The sequence below is a fragment of the Culex pipiens genome, chromosome 3, assembly GCF_016801865.2.
Source record: "Culex pipiens pallens isolate TS chromosome 3, TS_CPP_V2, whole genome shotgun sequence".
In the NCBI taxonomy this organism is placed as follows: Eukaryota; Metazoa; Arthropoda; class Insecta; order Diptera; family Culicidae; genus Culex; species Culex pipiens.
In genome coordinates, this window is record NC_068939.1 from 145,704,244 (window position 1) to 145,718,666 (window position 14,423).

General features: G+C 37.6%; 1 protein-coding gene and 5 non-coding genes across 12 annotated transcripts in view; 2 read left to right on the plus strand and 4 right to left on the minus strand.

Moving 5' to 3' along the window:
* LOC120417143 (protein winged eye) overlaps nucleotides 1–14,423 on the minus strand; it is a 370,323-nt gene that overhangs the window by 164,489 nt on the left and 191,411 nt on the right. The gene's annotated exons all lie outside the window — the stretch shown is intronic.
* Trnar-acg (transfer RNA arginine (anticodon ACG)) lies at nucleotides 1,547–1,619 on the minus strand. Its single transcript has one exon. It is a non-coding gene; the product is annotated as a tRNA-Arg (tRNA).
* Nucleotides 1,716–1,798, plus strand: Trnal-cag (transfer RNA leucine (anticodon CAG)). Its single transcript has one exon. It is a non-coding gene; the product is annotated as a tRNA-Leu (tRNA).
* Trnal-cag (transfer RNA leucine (anticodon CAG)) lies at nucleotides 3,385–3,467 on the plus strand. Its single transcript has one exon. It is a non-coding gene; the product is annotated as a tRNA-Leu (tRNA).
* Trnar-acg (transfer RNA arginine (anticodon ACG)) lies at nucleotides 3,574–3,646 on the minus strand. Its single transcript has one exon. It is a non-coding gene; the product is annotated as a tRNA-Arg (tRNA).
* On the minus strand, nucleotides 10,853–10,924 carry Trnap-cgg (transfer RNA proline (anticodon CGG)). Its single transcript has one exon. It is a non-coding gene; the product is annotated as a tRNA-Pro (tRNA).

Sequence of the window (14,423 nt, forward strand, 5' to 3'; positions counted from 1 at the left end):
ACCACCCCAGGATAGTGCTTCTGCAAATCCTTGGTGATCTGTACAAAGTTTAACGGCTTCTGTTTGGGCCGGAAGAAGACCACCCATTCCGTTTGCGATCCCTCTTGATACTGACGAGGACGTGGAATCGGTTTTTGAGAATGAGGATTCAGGGACGGGGGGGGATTTGGATCCGGATTCGGCACTGGTGTTTTAGGAGGAATTGGATCTGGATTGGGAGGAATTGGATCTGGATTGGGAGGAATTGGATCTGGATTGGGAGGAATCGGGTCTGGAGTCAAGGGAGGAATCGGTGGTTGAGGGGGAACCGGATTCGGATCTGATTTAGAACGCTTTCGCTTCGTCCTCTTAGACCCGTCCGAGGATCCCCCTTTACCGCCAGGATCCTTATCCTTCAGGAAGAGGTCCCTGTTGGTGGTGTTTGAAGGAACTCCCAAAACAGAGTCCTCCATTTCCACGTCCTCGTCACCCTCAAGGGTTGAATCGGAGTCGAATTCCTCATGGTCCGACTCGGTCGGATCCATGTTTGCGAAGAAACGCGATAAACTAAACGAAAATGAAAGTGATGAAACTAATCGCAAAAGTAAAAAAGGAGAAAGAAAAAAAAACTAACCGAAAAAAAAACTATGAGAAAAAAAAAAACTAAACGCTAACAAAAAACTCGCCTTTCGCACTCACCGCCGAACTGGCCGCACTGGCTGCCGCCCGCAGCGGGATGCGCGGGAAGCTCGTTTTCGCGCGCTTGTTGTTGTTGTTGTTGTTGTGCTGCCTGCTGCCAGCCACGTAAACAACGGGGTTGTCTCCGACCTGGCCTGGCCGAAAACTGGTCCGCCGACCGCAGTCGACTCTCCGGGGCCGATTCCACCGGCCAACGACTGTCTCTCGCCTCAGCTGCCTCCGCAGCCGCTGCTGCTGACTCCTCCTGCTGCTGCTGCTCGGATGCAGGAACTCGTTCCTCTTCCACTGCTGCACCGCCGCCGTGTCCACGACGACCAGATTGTGGCCTCTCTGACCACCGGAACGGGCTTGTCCGCTCGCACACGCCTCGGAATCGCCGTGAAAAACGCGCCAAACACACCGCGAAAAAACACGACTACGCGCTGAGACTTCTGCCGGAGCAATGCAGTTGGCGTTCCTTGGCCGAATGTCATCGTTTTTATCGCGCGCGGACCATCAAAACAAGAGCGTGGAGGAGAAAAACGATGCCGCCGTCACCGCAAGAAGGTAAACAAAAGCTCTCTCGTTTTGATGATCATTCTTTCGAGATACTGAGACAGAGAGGAAAAAAAAAACAACGACTGATGTGCACGTGAATGCCACTGAATTATCGTTTGTTTCATTGTTTTTGTTTTCGTTTCAGCGACGAGTAAGAAGTCAAAGGTCCGGAAAAAATCTGACATTGTGGCAACAAAAGGCCGCGATTCGCCGACGGACTTTTTGTCGATTGGATCTTGGTGGCGCGTCGCGATGTTTTGTTTTGTAGTTTTCTTCTTGACATTTGAGGCTCGCGAAAAGGTTAGTTTATCAAGCAGCGAAGTAAAAAAATCGATCCTGCCAGGAGTCGAACCTGGAATCTTCTGATCCGTAGTCAGACGCGTTATCCATTGCGCCACAGGACCTTGTCATTGCAATATGAGCCAATGTATTACATCAATCACTCACCCAAGTTGTTTTGGTCCTGATGTCTATCGCGTTTTTTGCCGTTTCGTAACACTGTCAGGATGGCCGAGCGGTCTAAGGCGCTGCGTTCAGGTCGTAGTCTACTCTGTAGGCGTGGGTTCGAATCCCACTTCTGACATTTATATTTTTGATGGTTGATGCTTAAAGTGTCCAAAAACAATGCAAGTTTCTAAATCGGTAGTTTGGGTGTAGTGTTGTTGGGCAAGTTTGGCAAAAGAGACCATATCCGTCGATCTTGTTGGATCTACTTCAAAATTTTCCAATTATAAATCTCACAATCTTTTGAAACGGCAAGCGCCATCATCAACTCTCGACTTTTTTTTGATTAGGTCCTATAAACATATGAAAGACAATAGCTTATAGGGCCTTTTCAAAAAAAACTCTAGAACTCAAATTCCGCTTTCCTGTAATGACGAGTTCTCAAAACGTGCACCAATCAGTTGCAACGAGGACCATTCATTCAATTTTTTCCCTCGCAAAATGTCCAAATGTACGAGTTGGTTACGTTTTCCACATTCAGTTACAGCCCACAAAGGCGTCTGAAGTGAGCGCCACTTTTGCAATTCCGCCATTTTTCAACATCTTTTCGAGATCTTTTTCTAAAGGGGTCCTCCCAACAGGGAGTTTCCGTTTTTATTTTGTTTTTTCATCCACTGCCGAGTTGCACTCCCAGAGTGCATTCGCCGGGAAGAATTTCAATATCCCCCCGGGCGGAGGACTGCTCCGAAGCTGCCGTGCTACGATTGGTCCAAAAGTCCGGGAGTGTTTTGCAAAGAAGAAGCCAGACTCACAATAGAAGCGTTCGAGACTCCATGCTGGCATGTGTGGCCATGTTTTGTGTTACCTTTAGCGTGACAAGTATTGAAATCTGACAGTTTTCTACCTTTATGACTAAAGCCATTTGGTTCAAAATAGTAAAGTCAGAGTGTGATGAACTGTCACTTTTTAACGTATTTTAACGAAATAAAAACTCAAATGTCACTATAGGTGGATTGTGTACCCCTTAACGTCCGAGGTATATCATTCCCAGGCGGATTCACCGACGAAAAGTGGTAGCAGTCACGCCGCCGTCGATCCTGAAGATGAAGCCCCACTGGGGAAAAAAAAGGCGGCAACATTCATCATTTTATGCCCCATTTTGGCCAACCTCCCGCCCAGGGGGTGCTTCTTCTGTCTTTGGGGGACGTGCACGTACGTGCAACCATGTCCACACATTCTCGCACACCACTGAACATGGTGAAGACTCGCCGGGGACCGAGATAACTGCTTCTAGTGTTGCCAAACAAAAATAAAACAAAAAAGAAGTCTCTGATCAGTTATGACAATTGCGACCGGCGAAACGGTTCCACAGAAAGTTAACCAATTTTCGTGTCAAAGTTTTTCCCGATAATGACACAAATTATGGCAGATAAACTTTAGGTTATTTTTTAAGCTTGTCATAACTGACGTTTGATTACCTACATGGGATATGCCCGAAACGATGCGAGGCAGACCACCAATCCGCATTGATCATTTGCGATAATCGATACCTCTCACCTTGCATGCAAGGCACGGTAGCGATATCCCGTTGGAGAGTCACAGATCAGGAGACGTTCCAATTTGATAATGTTTTCTTATTGCAACGACTTTGAAATCTTATCATAAAAATAAAAAGTCTAATTTGCTGGTTTTGCGGTTCTTTCCACGTTTTGCTTCCTCTTATAAGTCAGGATGGCCGAGCGGTCTAAGGCGCTACGTTCAGGTCGTAGTCTACTCTGTAGGCGTGGGTTCGAATCCCACTTCTGACATAGATTCTTTTTAACTTATCGATAAAGCAGACTGACGTGTTTCATCGAGCAATTGTTAGAAAGCTTTTGTGTAATTGGGCCAAGTTACAATTAAAAATAATTTCCTCGATCCTGCCAGGAGTCGAACCTGGAATCTTCTGATCCGTAGTCAGACGCGTTATCCATTGCGCCACAGGACCACATAATAGTCTGATAGAAATAGTCGTATTGGTATGAGCAATTCTCTACGAAATCGGGTTTTTTTTAATTTTAATTTTTATATTTTTTAATCCGTCTGAAACTTTTTTGGTTTCTTCGAAACCATTTTTCATCATTAATTTTTCCATACAATTTTCCATACCAATTGGCAGCTGTCCATACAAAAATTATAAATGAAATTTTAAAAGCTGCATCTTTTGAAGGAATTATTTGATCGATTTGGTGTCTTCGGCAAAGTTGTAGGTATGAATAAGAACTACACTGAAAAAAATGATACAAGGTAAAAAATATTTTTGGGATTTTTAATTTCACTTTTTTTCACTTAAAATTGATTTACAAAAAACTTTTTTTTATAATTTTTTATTTTTTGATATGTTTTAGGGACATCAAATGCCAACTTTTCAGGAATTTCCAGAATAGGCAAAACATCTTTGACCGAATGATGAAATTTTAAATCAATATTGATTTTTTTCAAAAAATCGAAATATTGGTCGAAAAATTGTTCAACTTCACTTTTTGATGTGAAATCTAATTTGCAATCAAAAAGTACTTTAGTGAAATTTTGACAACGTGCACCGTTTTCAAGTTATAGCTATTTTTAGGTAACTTTTTTTTCTTTTGGGCCAAACATTCAATATTACGCTCTTTTGAAATGTTAGTTGTATCAACAAAGTTCCAAAAAACAAACGATTTCAATCCTGAGATATTCAATAAAAACCAAAAAAGCTCCGCGGATTTTTGTTACTTTTCATATGAAATTAGTTTCAATCTTGTCGTGCTATCTTGTCACTCCCTGAAAAATGACGTAAATGCGACAATTGGGTCTTAAAATGAAGCTTAGATTGCTGATATTATTGTTTACAGCGATAAAGCTTATTTTTCTGAGTACAATGACCCTTTGTACGACCACAAAGAGTTCAAAATGGATTTTTAAATCAATTTTGAAAAATTAACCTCGCGGTCCTTCTTGACAGAAAAGCTCCTTCTTGACAGCTCGTTCCAAGGGGACCATAGTTGATCCATCAAAAAAATGTTGTCTTGTCAAAAAAAATGTTTGCATTAAAATGAAAAAAAAAGTGATCAGAAATGGTTTTTAATCGTGTTTTTTACCGTTGTACATAAAATTTGACATAGGGCTTTAGTACCCAATTGGCCAAAGGGATTTTAGGTCAGGATGCGTTTGACGCACGTACAAGTTAGACTACCGTAAACATTTGTAATTATAACTCGGAACTCCAGCAACCAAATACAACCAAACTTCGGGACAATGCACAGAATGGTCAACCAAACAAAATGTGTTTGTTATTGTTTACATTGCGTGCTCTTGTTTTTGTTTATTCAAGGTCAAACATTAAAACGCGTTTTTCTCGGAACGTCAAAAGGGCGCGTGCGACAAGATAGCACGACAGCGTCGATTTATAAAAATAACAAATTGCATAAAACGTGACTAAAAATAAATTAAAATAATTGGTTGTAAATAGAGTTATTTATTCAATTTGGCTTGAATTATAATACAGTCAAACCTCATTTAACGAAATTTTTGGTTTTCTCGTAAAAAAGTTAAGTTAAGAGCAAAAACTCTTAGATTTTGTCGGATCTTTACAACCTGAATACTGCAAGTTGCATAAGGTTTTTTTTCGCAGTCCACATGTCTGTGACCGAATCACACTGCTTTGCAGGAAGGCGTCCGACGCTAGTGCTGATCAATTTTCAGCTTTCTCAGCTTTGGCAGCTCCTGGAAATCCGCACAAGCAGCAGCTTCTCGACGAAGCTCGCTGATTTACATTCTGCTACTTCTCGCAGCCTGGGTCCCAAGCAAATCCCAAGAATCTGTCTATCATTAACTCATCACTCGGTGTGGCGGAGACAGCGCCGAATTCTTCACCCAAAGTCCCGAATAATGGCGCGCGAGCAGCTCCAATTTTGAACGCAACTTCATTCTTATTTGCCCCTCAAGACTTTGGCCAACCTCCCGCCGGCTGATCATCATCAACTTCACGGTGTAGTTGTGCATGTGTGTTTGGGAGTTGGTGTGTATGGTAATTTCCCCCTGTTCTGCCCTCGGACTTCAAATGTCAGCCGGACACAATGCCTTTCCCCAACTCTCGGGGGATGGCCACGGCGGCGGCAGAATTTGAGAATGGATCTTTGATTGATCTGTAAATTGATGGGTTCGATCGGTGATTTCAAATGAATCGTGTTCACGGTTGGGCTCGGGTACCGGCAATTAGATGCGCTCCACGTGATAACCTGCCCGTGCTGCGGTGATTGAGTTTTCCGCGAAGTTTGACTTTGATGATTTGAGTTTTGGAGGTAGGTAGGGTTCTAAATTGATGCTTTCTAATCAAAAGAGATTGAGGTGAAAATTGTTACACAGAATTGCATGACTTTGGGAATTAACGAAGAAATTCTTACTCATGAACCAACTGATTTGTATGAACCTAAATTCACGCAAGGCCTTTTGAAAAAGTAAGTCTGATGTCTAGCTTCTTTTCCAAAAGGTGAAAAGGGTTTTTTTTACAGTAGAATAAAGCTCAAAATCTCAACTCAATTCTTAGAGCATTACTCAATTTCAAGAATTTCCAATCATTAGAATCGTCATCGAGGTTCACCATGTCTCACTAGCATCAAAGAGAATAGTTCGCTAGCAAAACATGAAATTTCGCGTTGATTACATCAGTCGCTTGATACATTTTAAAAGCAAGTGCATCCTGGCGTCAATAACCTGCAATGACATCAAAATACCTTTGAGGCAATAAGTAGTCACTAGTCCACCGCTGAAGGTTCTCCACTGCATCAGGAAAGTGGGTCAACCGGGGGTGACATTGCATCGCACATGTGCCATAAAAACAAACCCAGCCAGTCATTTCGGACGAACAACAACCCTCTCCCTCTACTCTGGCGGTTTTTGATGTGTGATGGTTGCATCGTAAATATTTTATTATCGTTGGGTATTATTTTTTTATTGAAAAATTTCATATCCCATTTAATTTCCTTCTGCCTGCCTGCCTGCCTGCCAGCTCTGGCTGTCAGTGTTATGCCGGCAACACATCCGGTGAGGATCCAGCAGGACTACATCCAATTCTAATAAAATCCGTTTTCTCCTTCATGGAATAAGGATCCTGAACGCTGGAGCTCAATTGGGAAGATGAATTTTAATAACAACACCCTTACCCTGGCTGGCGTTCTGCAGGCACTCTTGGGAGTCGGTTGGGAAGCAGGGCTTTGTGGAAGAGTTGCCACAAAAATACTCTGCACTTAGATACTTGTCTTTTTTTATTACTTTGCATCTTTCAGCTTTTTACCCGTTTATGTCTTTTGGGAGGATCTCATTGTTTTAGGATAACACTTTGTACTCAAGAAAATTGTACAAAATACTATGCTTTGGATAAATTAAATTAACGGAAATAAAGCGGCAATATAAATTTTTCAGTTCATTACTATTATTGTTTTCAATCTGCTTCGATTCAAAGTAAAAAAAAATAATCCGACAATAATCATAAAACTATTTATGAAAAAGTCATTCCACCTACACTCATAATTAAGCTAGGAATTCTCATATTCGAAATTTGACATCTCGAGTCATGAAAACAAATTGCTACGTCTTTTGTGAATTTAGGCGATCTTTGGTTAACATTGAAAAACGATTCTTTTTGTAGTTTTTAATCAAGGCTTTTTACAAACTTTGCAGGTTTGTTTTGATAGTTCAGTGAAAATCAGAAATAAAATGTGTATGGAGCGAGGACAATTGGGTCCTAAAATGAAGCTTAGATTGCTGATATTATTGTTTACAGCGATAAAGCTTATTTATCTGAGTACAATGACTCTATGTACGACAACAAAAAGTTTAAAATGGATTTTTAAATCAATTTTTAAAAATTTACCTCGCGGTCCTTCTTGACAGAAAAGGTCTTACTTGACAGCTCGTTCCAAGGGGACCATAGTTGATCCATCGAAAAAATGTTGTCTTGTCAACTTTTTTTTTTTTGCATTAAAATAAGAAAAAAGTGATCAAAAATGGTTTTTAAGCGTGTTTTTAATCGTTGTACATAAAAATTGACATAGGGCTTAAGTACCCAATTGCGAACCCTCGCCTAAGTGTTTCTAAGTGTCCACGTGGTTTATGGATGGCCCCTCAGTTCCCTGATGCGGGTTTTAATGTAAAAAAATAAGTTTTCCAATATTAAAGCTGTATTAATTTTTGATCACTGCAATTGCAATTTTTGAATTTTAATTCAAATACTGTTTTCATCTCCTTCAAAATGTATCCAAAACAAAAGAAAAAAAAAAGTGATAAGAATTTTATTTATTTTTTTTGATGGAAAAACTTGTGAATCCGAACATAAAATATTTGGATTATACTGTGTAACGTTATTGTCTTTTTAATCTATTTAAATTTTTTGAATTTTGGTCGTAAGCCGTAAAACTTTAATTAAATATTTTCATAAATATTTTTATATTTCGCAACTTTTTTCAATATTGCTTCATTAATTGTTGAAAATTGATATTTTTAAATCCGGGGTGACTTAGCAACTTTGCAAACTGAATTGAATTGATAGCTTGCAAAAATATTGTATAGTTTAAGAGAAATCGGCGAAATAAAAAAAAAAATTAATAACGCCCTGGCGTCAAAGGAGGTTTCTGTGTTTTAATGTTTTGTTTGAAACAAATAAATAAGTTTCAGTGATTGTTTAACTAAGTTTATATAATTTCAATAAAATGTGTATAAATTTGAAGGAAGGGTAAATAAAAAGTTCCAAGTTTGATCAAAATTCATAAGACGTTGATTTTTCCATAAAAAAGATACATTTTCGATGCCACCCAAATTAGCCTGCTTCATTTTTTTTTCAAGAAATGTATTCTACTGAAAATGCCTATAATTCTGATGAAATTTTTGAATTCTTTTTCAATATCATTCAAAATTACTTATCGCTCCAGCATGTAATTTAAAATTAATTTTAACTGTTCTTGATAATGAAGTTCGTTTTCCGAATTGATTTTAATTTCATTGAGAAAAACATGACATAACTTCTGCAGTTTAGTAGTAAAAAAATGTTTAATGCAAAAAAATGTATAAAACTGATAAGAAAGCGCAACTCAAGGATGATATTGACAGGCTGAATTTTCTTAGCAAAATTAAAAATGCAGATTGATTGAGATTGATAGTGATATCGAGAACAATTTTCAACATTTTTATGTTTCAAAAGTCATCCCATTCCCATTTTCCAGAATGACCCAAACCCCAGAAAAAAAAACCACTCGTTCTTCATCATTCTTTTTGTAAGATTTGAAGGTGAGATGATTTGAATATTTATATCAAAAAGAACTAGTACTGTGTACTTTTACGAGAATTATGAAATTCAAGGAGTTTCGGCTTTTTGAACAATTTTGATATGCAAAAATGGTCATTTTTGGATACTAATACCCTGGGTGCTGAAAAGACAGAATGCGTAACGTGATTTTCGAAAGCTCCCCACTGCTCCCCACTAATACAACTATACTACAGCTGTAAACATAAACAAAGCAGAACGCTATGTTCAAGCTCAAGCGTGACATATTTGTTGCTGCTGAAGTGAATTGTTTTGAAACATTTTGAATCTGTTGATGTTAAAGTTTTCGCTTCGCGTATTTTTTTGCTCATAGACTAAATGATTGGCGGCCAAAAGAGGCCTTTTTAGTTTCCCATGTGACGAAAAATTGCGTGTAATTTTGTGAATCTGAATTAAAGTTCCGGGATTTTGAATTTCTTCTTAAGATGTGTTGACTTCGAATATTTCAAAAGCTCGATGACATCAACTATTTTTTATTCCTGACAAAATAAATTATAGTTCGATCACAATACTTGCCACTTCTTGGTATCATTTTGCGAACAGTAAATTGGTTCCGCTTTGACAGTTCTAAATTGAAGCCGCTTTGCGAACCACTATTCCGTACTCAGCTAATACCTAACTTTTTAGCAAAAAAAATCCTTAAAATCTGGTGTCTTCGGATTATTTTGGAGGTTTTTTTTTATACAAACTTTAAGGGCTTAGAGGGAGGGGTTTCCGTGGTCAGAATGAGCTCAAATTTGGAATTTAGCCTAATGATTGGCAATCTATGATTTCAGGGGGTACGAGTAACATCAAGTTCGAGTTCCCCCCCATTTCAAGGCCAAGGCCTTCGGATAATCAAGTCTGGACTGTATTTTACTCTTATAAAACATATCAATGCATATAACATATAATAAATCATAAATTTTACGATATATCAACTATTTTAGCAAATGCCAGTTCAATCTATCGTTTTTGAAACAAGTCTTGGTGTCAATATTAAGTTAAGGCCGATGCAAATATTTAAAAAAGTTTTGGTCAAGGGGGGGGCAAAAAAATAAAAAAATATAAAATTTTAAATAACAAGCCATAGTATTCACATTTAAATGAAAAAAGTGTTTTAAAATGCATTTTACACTAGTTCAGTTGTTTTGCAATCATTAGTTTTCAAAAAATCTAAGATCTGACAAAAAAAAATTGTATCGAAAAAAAAGATTTTGCATCGAAAATTTTCAAAAAATCTTAAGATTTTTTAACAAACCCAAACATGCTAAAAATGATTTTAAACGCAGGAGAATGTATTTTAATTTGATTTCAGCTGGTTGCACTTGAATTTTCATTGAAATTTTGAAGTTTATTGTAAAAATATTTTTTTTGCCCCCTGATTTTTCGGGCTAATTTTGAAGGGGGGGGGGGGGGGGTGACAAAAACTTTTAAAAATATTTGTACCAGCCTAACCAACTTTTAAAAACTACCACAACAAGTTGTACACGGCTTGTCTGAGCTAAAATACTTGCGTAAAGATGTAAAGCAAGCTATCGCTCCAGCATATAACTGGGCCAATAAATGTTACGACATTTACGGGCGGTCCCCTTTCCGCACACCACTTAACCCTGCAATCTTTTCTTTAATGTCCCAACCGGTACTGCGGCAGCTTCCAAAGTTGAAGTCAAGCGGAAGAGTATTTTTTTGATAAGTAATTCCCGCTCTCTTGTAGAAGCCCCGACTAATGTGGGCGCGAGCGCATGGTAATAAAATAAATTGCACATAATTTTGCCTTTCATACGCGCCGCCGAGAAATCAAGCAAAATAGATACTGACAGTAAATTATTGAAGAGAGAGAGCGAGAGAGAGTGAAGTAAAAAAGTCACCACTGTGGGGCTCGTCCGGGATTTGAACCCGGGACCTCTCGCACCCGAAGCGAGAATCATACCCCTAGACCAACGAGCCACTTGTTTAAATGCCGGGCCAAGCTGTCAGCGCAACGTGACTTGGCGTGACTTGATAAGAAAAAAGAAAAAAAAAAAACAAAAAAAAAGGTTCAAGTTGAAGTTCGCGCGCGTTATGGTCAAGCGAGTTTCGGATCAAATTTCACTCTTCGGACTTGTTTTGCTGTGCAGCACACGTTCCCCGAGTGTGTGTGTGTCGGTGTGGTATCGGCAGTGAGTAATCTCTATCAGAGAGAGAGAGGGGCGATACAAGCAGAAGGAAATGAGAAACGAGAGACGACTACGGTTTGTGTAGTGTAGAGCAGCAGCATTCGGTTGTCGGTTCTAGCTTCCAAGGTGGTCTTTCCAAGAAGAATGTGCTGCTGCTCGTCGTCGATGCCGTAGCGAAGTTTTATCGCAAATCTTGTTAGAGGCCAACATAGGGGGATGGCGTCGCTATTTTTAGACCACATTTTCCACTTTTTCTCATCGAAACCGACTACTTTATCGACTTCATTTTGCTGGGCGAGATAGGACGCCGTCTATTTTTAGACGATGACTCAGCACTTTTCCACTCTTGCGCTTAAAAAAACCAGGTGGCAGCACGATGTAACGCCACGTCCCTATGGCTTTGCCAAGAGAGTAGTAGAAGCAGGCAGTTTAGGCAGCAGCAAAGTACGCGAAGCGATACAGTGTACGATACTGGGTAGCGCTGGCTAAGTTTCCTTAGAGGTGTAGAGTACACGGACAGAATTGAACAGGATTATTCAAATGAATACACTGAAGTATGGTAAACAATCATTTATCTTTTTGCTTCAATATCGACTGGTTTGAAATTGATTCAATAATAGCAGATAAATTAGTTCATATAGATCTCGATTTAAAAATAATAATCAGATTAATAATGTCTATGAAAATGGATGAGCAAACACTAAAAATCATGAGTCGGAGCCAAAGCAAAACCTATACCTTTCTTTAGTATGAAAGGCAAAAAAGATGAATAATTTATTGATATGTTTGTACGATCGATTGTGTTAAAATATAAACAGTTGACTGAAAGCTGTTTTAAAAAACTTTTGGAAGTCGCATGTTTTGGCGTCAAGTGCCCTTACAAAGTGTGTAGAAAGTACACGTATGCGACTTCCGGTGGGTTAAAACTGACTGTATGGCATCCATAACTTGAATTTACAATCTCTGCGAAAAATACATAATTTGTTGTGTATTTTGTGACCATATTCTATAATATTGAAAGATACTTTTCTTCGAAACCCGATACCACCATCAGATCCAAATATTCACAGAGACGGTGTTGAGTGATGTTGCCGAGTGCCTGTTATTTTACATAAAGACCACCCTGTAATAGGTTCCTGGAGTAGTGTTTTTTACAATTTCACGCAGCCGAGAAATCATTGAAAATGCTACTTTTACAAAAATGTTGAAAAAATCGGAGTTTTGGCCATTTCTTAAATGAGACTTGATTTTCTTTTGGCAGCATTTCAATTCAGAAATTTGCAATCGAAAAATACTTCATTTTTTTTGATAAAATGTTGCGTTATCAATTTAAAGCTACTTTCAGGTATTCATTTTCGTATTTTTTTTAAGTTTTCTTGAGTATAACAAATATTTTTTAAAGGATATGCCCTTTGAAAAAAACAATTTAGAAAAGCTGAAAAATTTCTTAGAATTTTCCCTCTGAAACTTTGAAATCAGCCAATTAGGGAAATAGCATGTAATTCTATCGATCACCTGATGCTGACTAACAGCACTTAGACGGTCAATTACAGCGTCTAAACGGCGTTTTCAACTGAATTCGAGTAATAAATGGCATGAGAAGAAGTGAAGTGAAGAAGTAAGCAAGCAAGATTCCATCAAAAGTTCTACAAAATATGGTGTTGGAAATATCCATAACCTGCCAAACATATTAGAATTTTCCCTAGTTCCTGAGATACATTCTCACAAAGAATTAGAATCGATTAGAATGAATTTCTCAAAGTGTCACCTAATTAGTCTGTTTGCATTTGCGAAATTTTCTGATCTTTTCAATAAAAATATTTTAAATTTCTGTTTAATTAAGACGAAAAATCTAGGGGGAAAACAATATTAAAAAAAAACATCCAAATTTCAATGGATTTTCAAGTGTAATCAGCTGCAATCAATTTAAAACCCATTCCCTTGAGTTTAGAATCAATTAAAATCGAGTTTGGGTTTATTAAAAAAAAAATATTTTTTTGAAAATATTCGATGTACAGTACCGTCAGTGGGGGTGACATTGGGTCTGGGGGGTGAGATTGGGTCAAAGTAATTTTTTACGGATTTTACTATTTCTCAGGTTCTTCTCATTGAAACTGAATTCTGTTAAAAGGGTTGTGTAGTGGACATCTTAAGAAGACTTCGATGAAAAAATCTCGTTCCTAGAACAAATCCTGTTATTTTGGCAGCTGTCTAAAGTTGAGGTACGTTTTTGGCCAAAAATGACCTCTCGAAAAAACATTTTTCTAATACTTTTGTTAGAATTGCTCGAAAACTACCCAAATGTTTGAAAATCTCCACTTCAAACATTGTAGCATGTCAATACGATTCCCTCGAACAAGAAACACTGTTGGATGACTTGTTTTTACCATATCGTTGTATTTGAGCATCATTTTAGTTTCATTTGACCTAATGTCACCCCCTCTAAGGGGTGAGATTGGGTCAATTTTCAAACTATTGGCATTCAAGGTAGTGTTCATCAAAATACACCATATTTTGGGAAAATGTCAGTAAACTATCTAAGAACAAATCTACGTTGAAAGATTTTCGATGTTGTTTAAATTGTTTTTGTTATTAAGAAATTACGAGAGGTGTATCGTTTTTTGACCCATAGTCACCCCCACTGACGGTACCGCAAATTTGCTAAAATTTTTGTTTTCGTGAAATCTATTTTTTTTTTGAAAATTATTGATTGCAAAACAATTGAACTAATGTAAAATGCACTTATTTTATTCAAATTTGGAGACTATGGCCTGTTATTGTTTTTTTTTTAATTTTTTTGCTTGTTATTAAAATTTTTATATTTTTTTATTTATTTGTCTGTTTGTATTTCTGAAGCTTGGAAACTATTGAATGTTTTTCAAAGTTAATACAAAAAGAAAATCATAGGATATTTTCTCAGTGTTTCTAACTTTTTGCAGAGTTGCTTTTCTTTTCAGAATTTTTCCAGCTAAAAAAAATCTTAAAAATTCTAAAATGTATATTTTAGTCGCTTTTTATATAAAAAAAAAAATTATAAAAAAAATTGTAAAATGCTTTTCGATTCCATTTAGATTTTGCTTTAAAAAATGATTTCTAATATTTGTTTGCTATCGATATTTCCCAAAAAAAAAACACGATTTTTTCAAAAAATCATATATATATATATATAGCCTAAATCATATTTTGTACCATCACCTACAACTTTGCCAAAGACACCAAATCGATCAGAAAATCCCTTTTAAAGATATCGAATTTCATACATTATATGGAATTATATGGAAAAACTAATG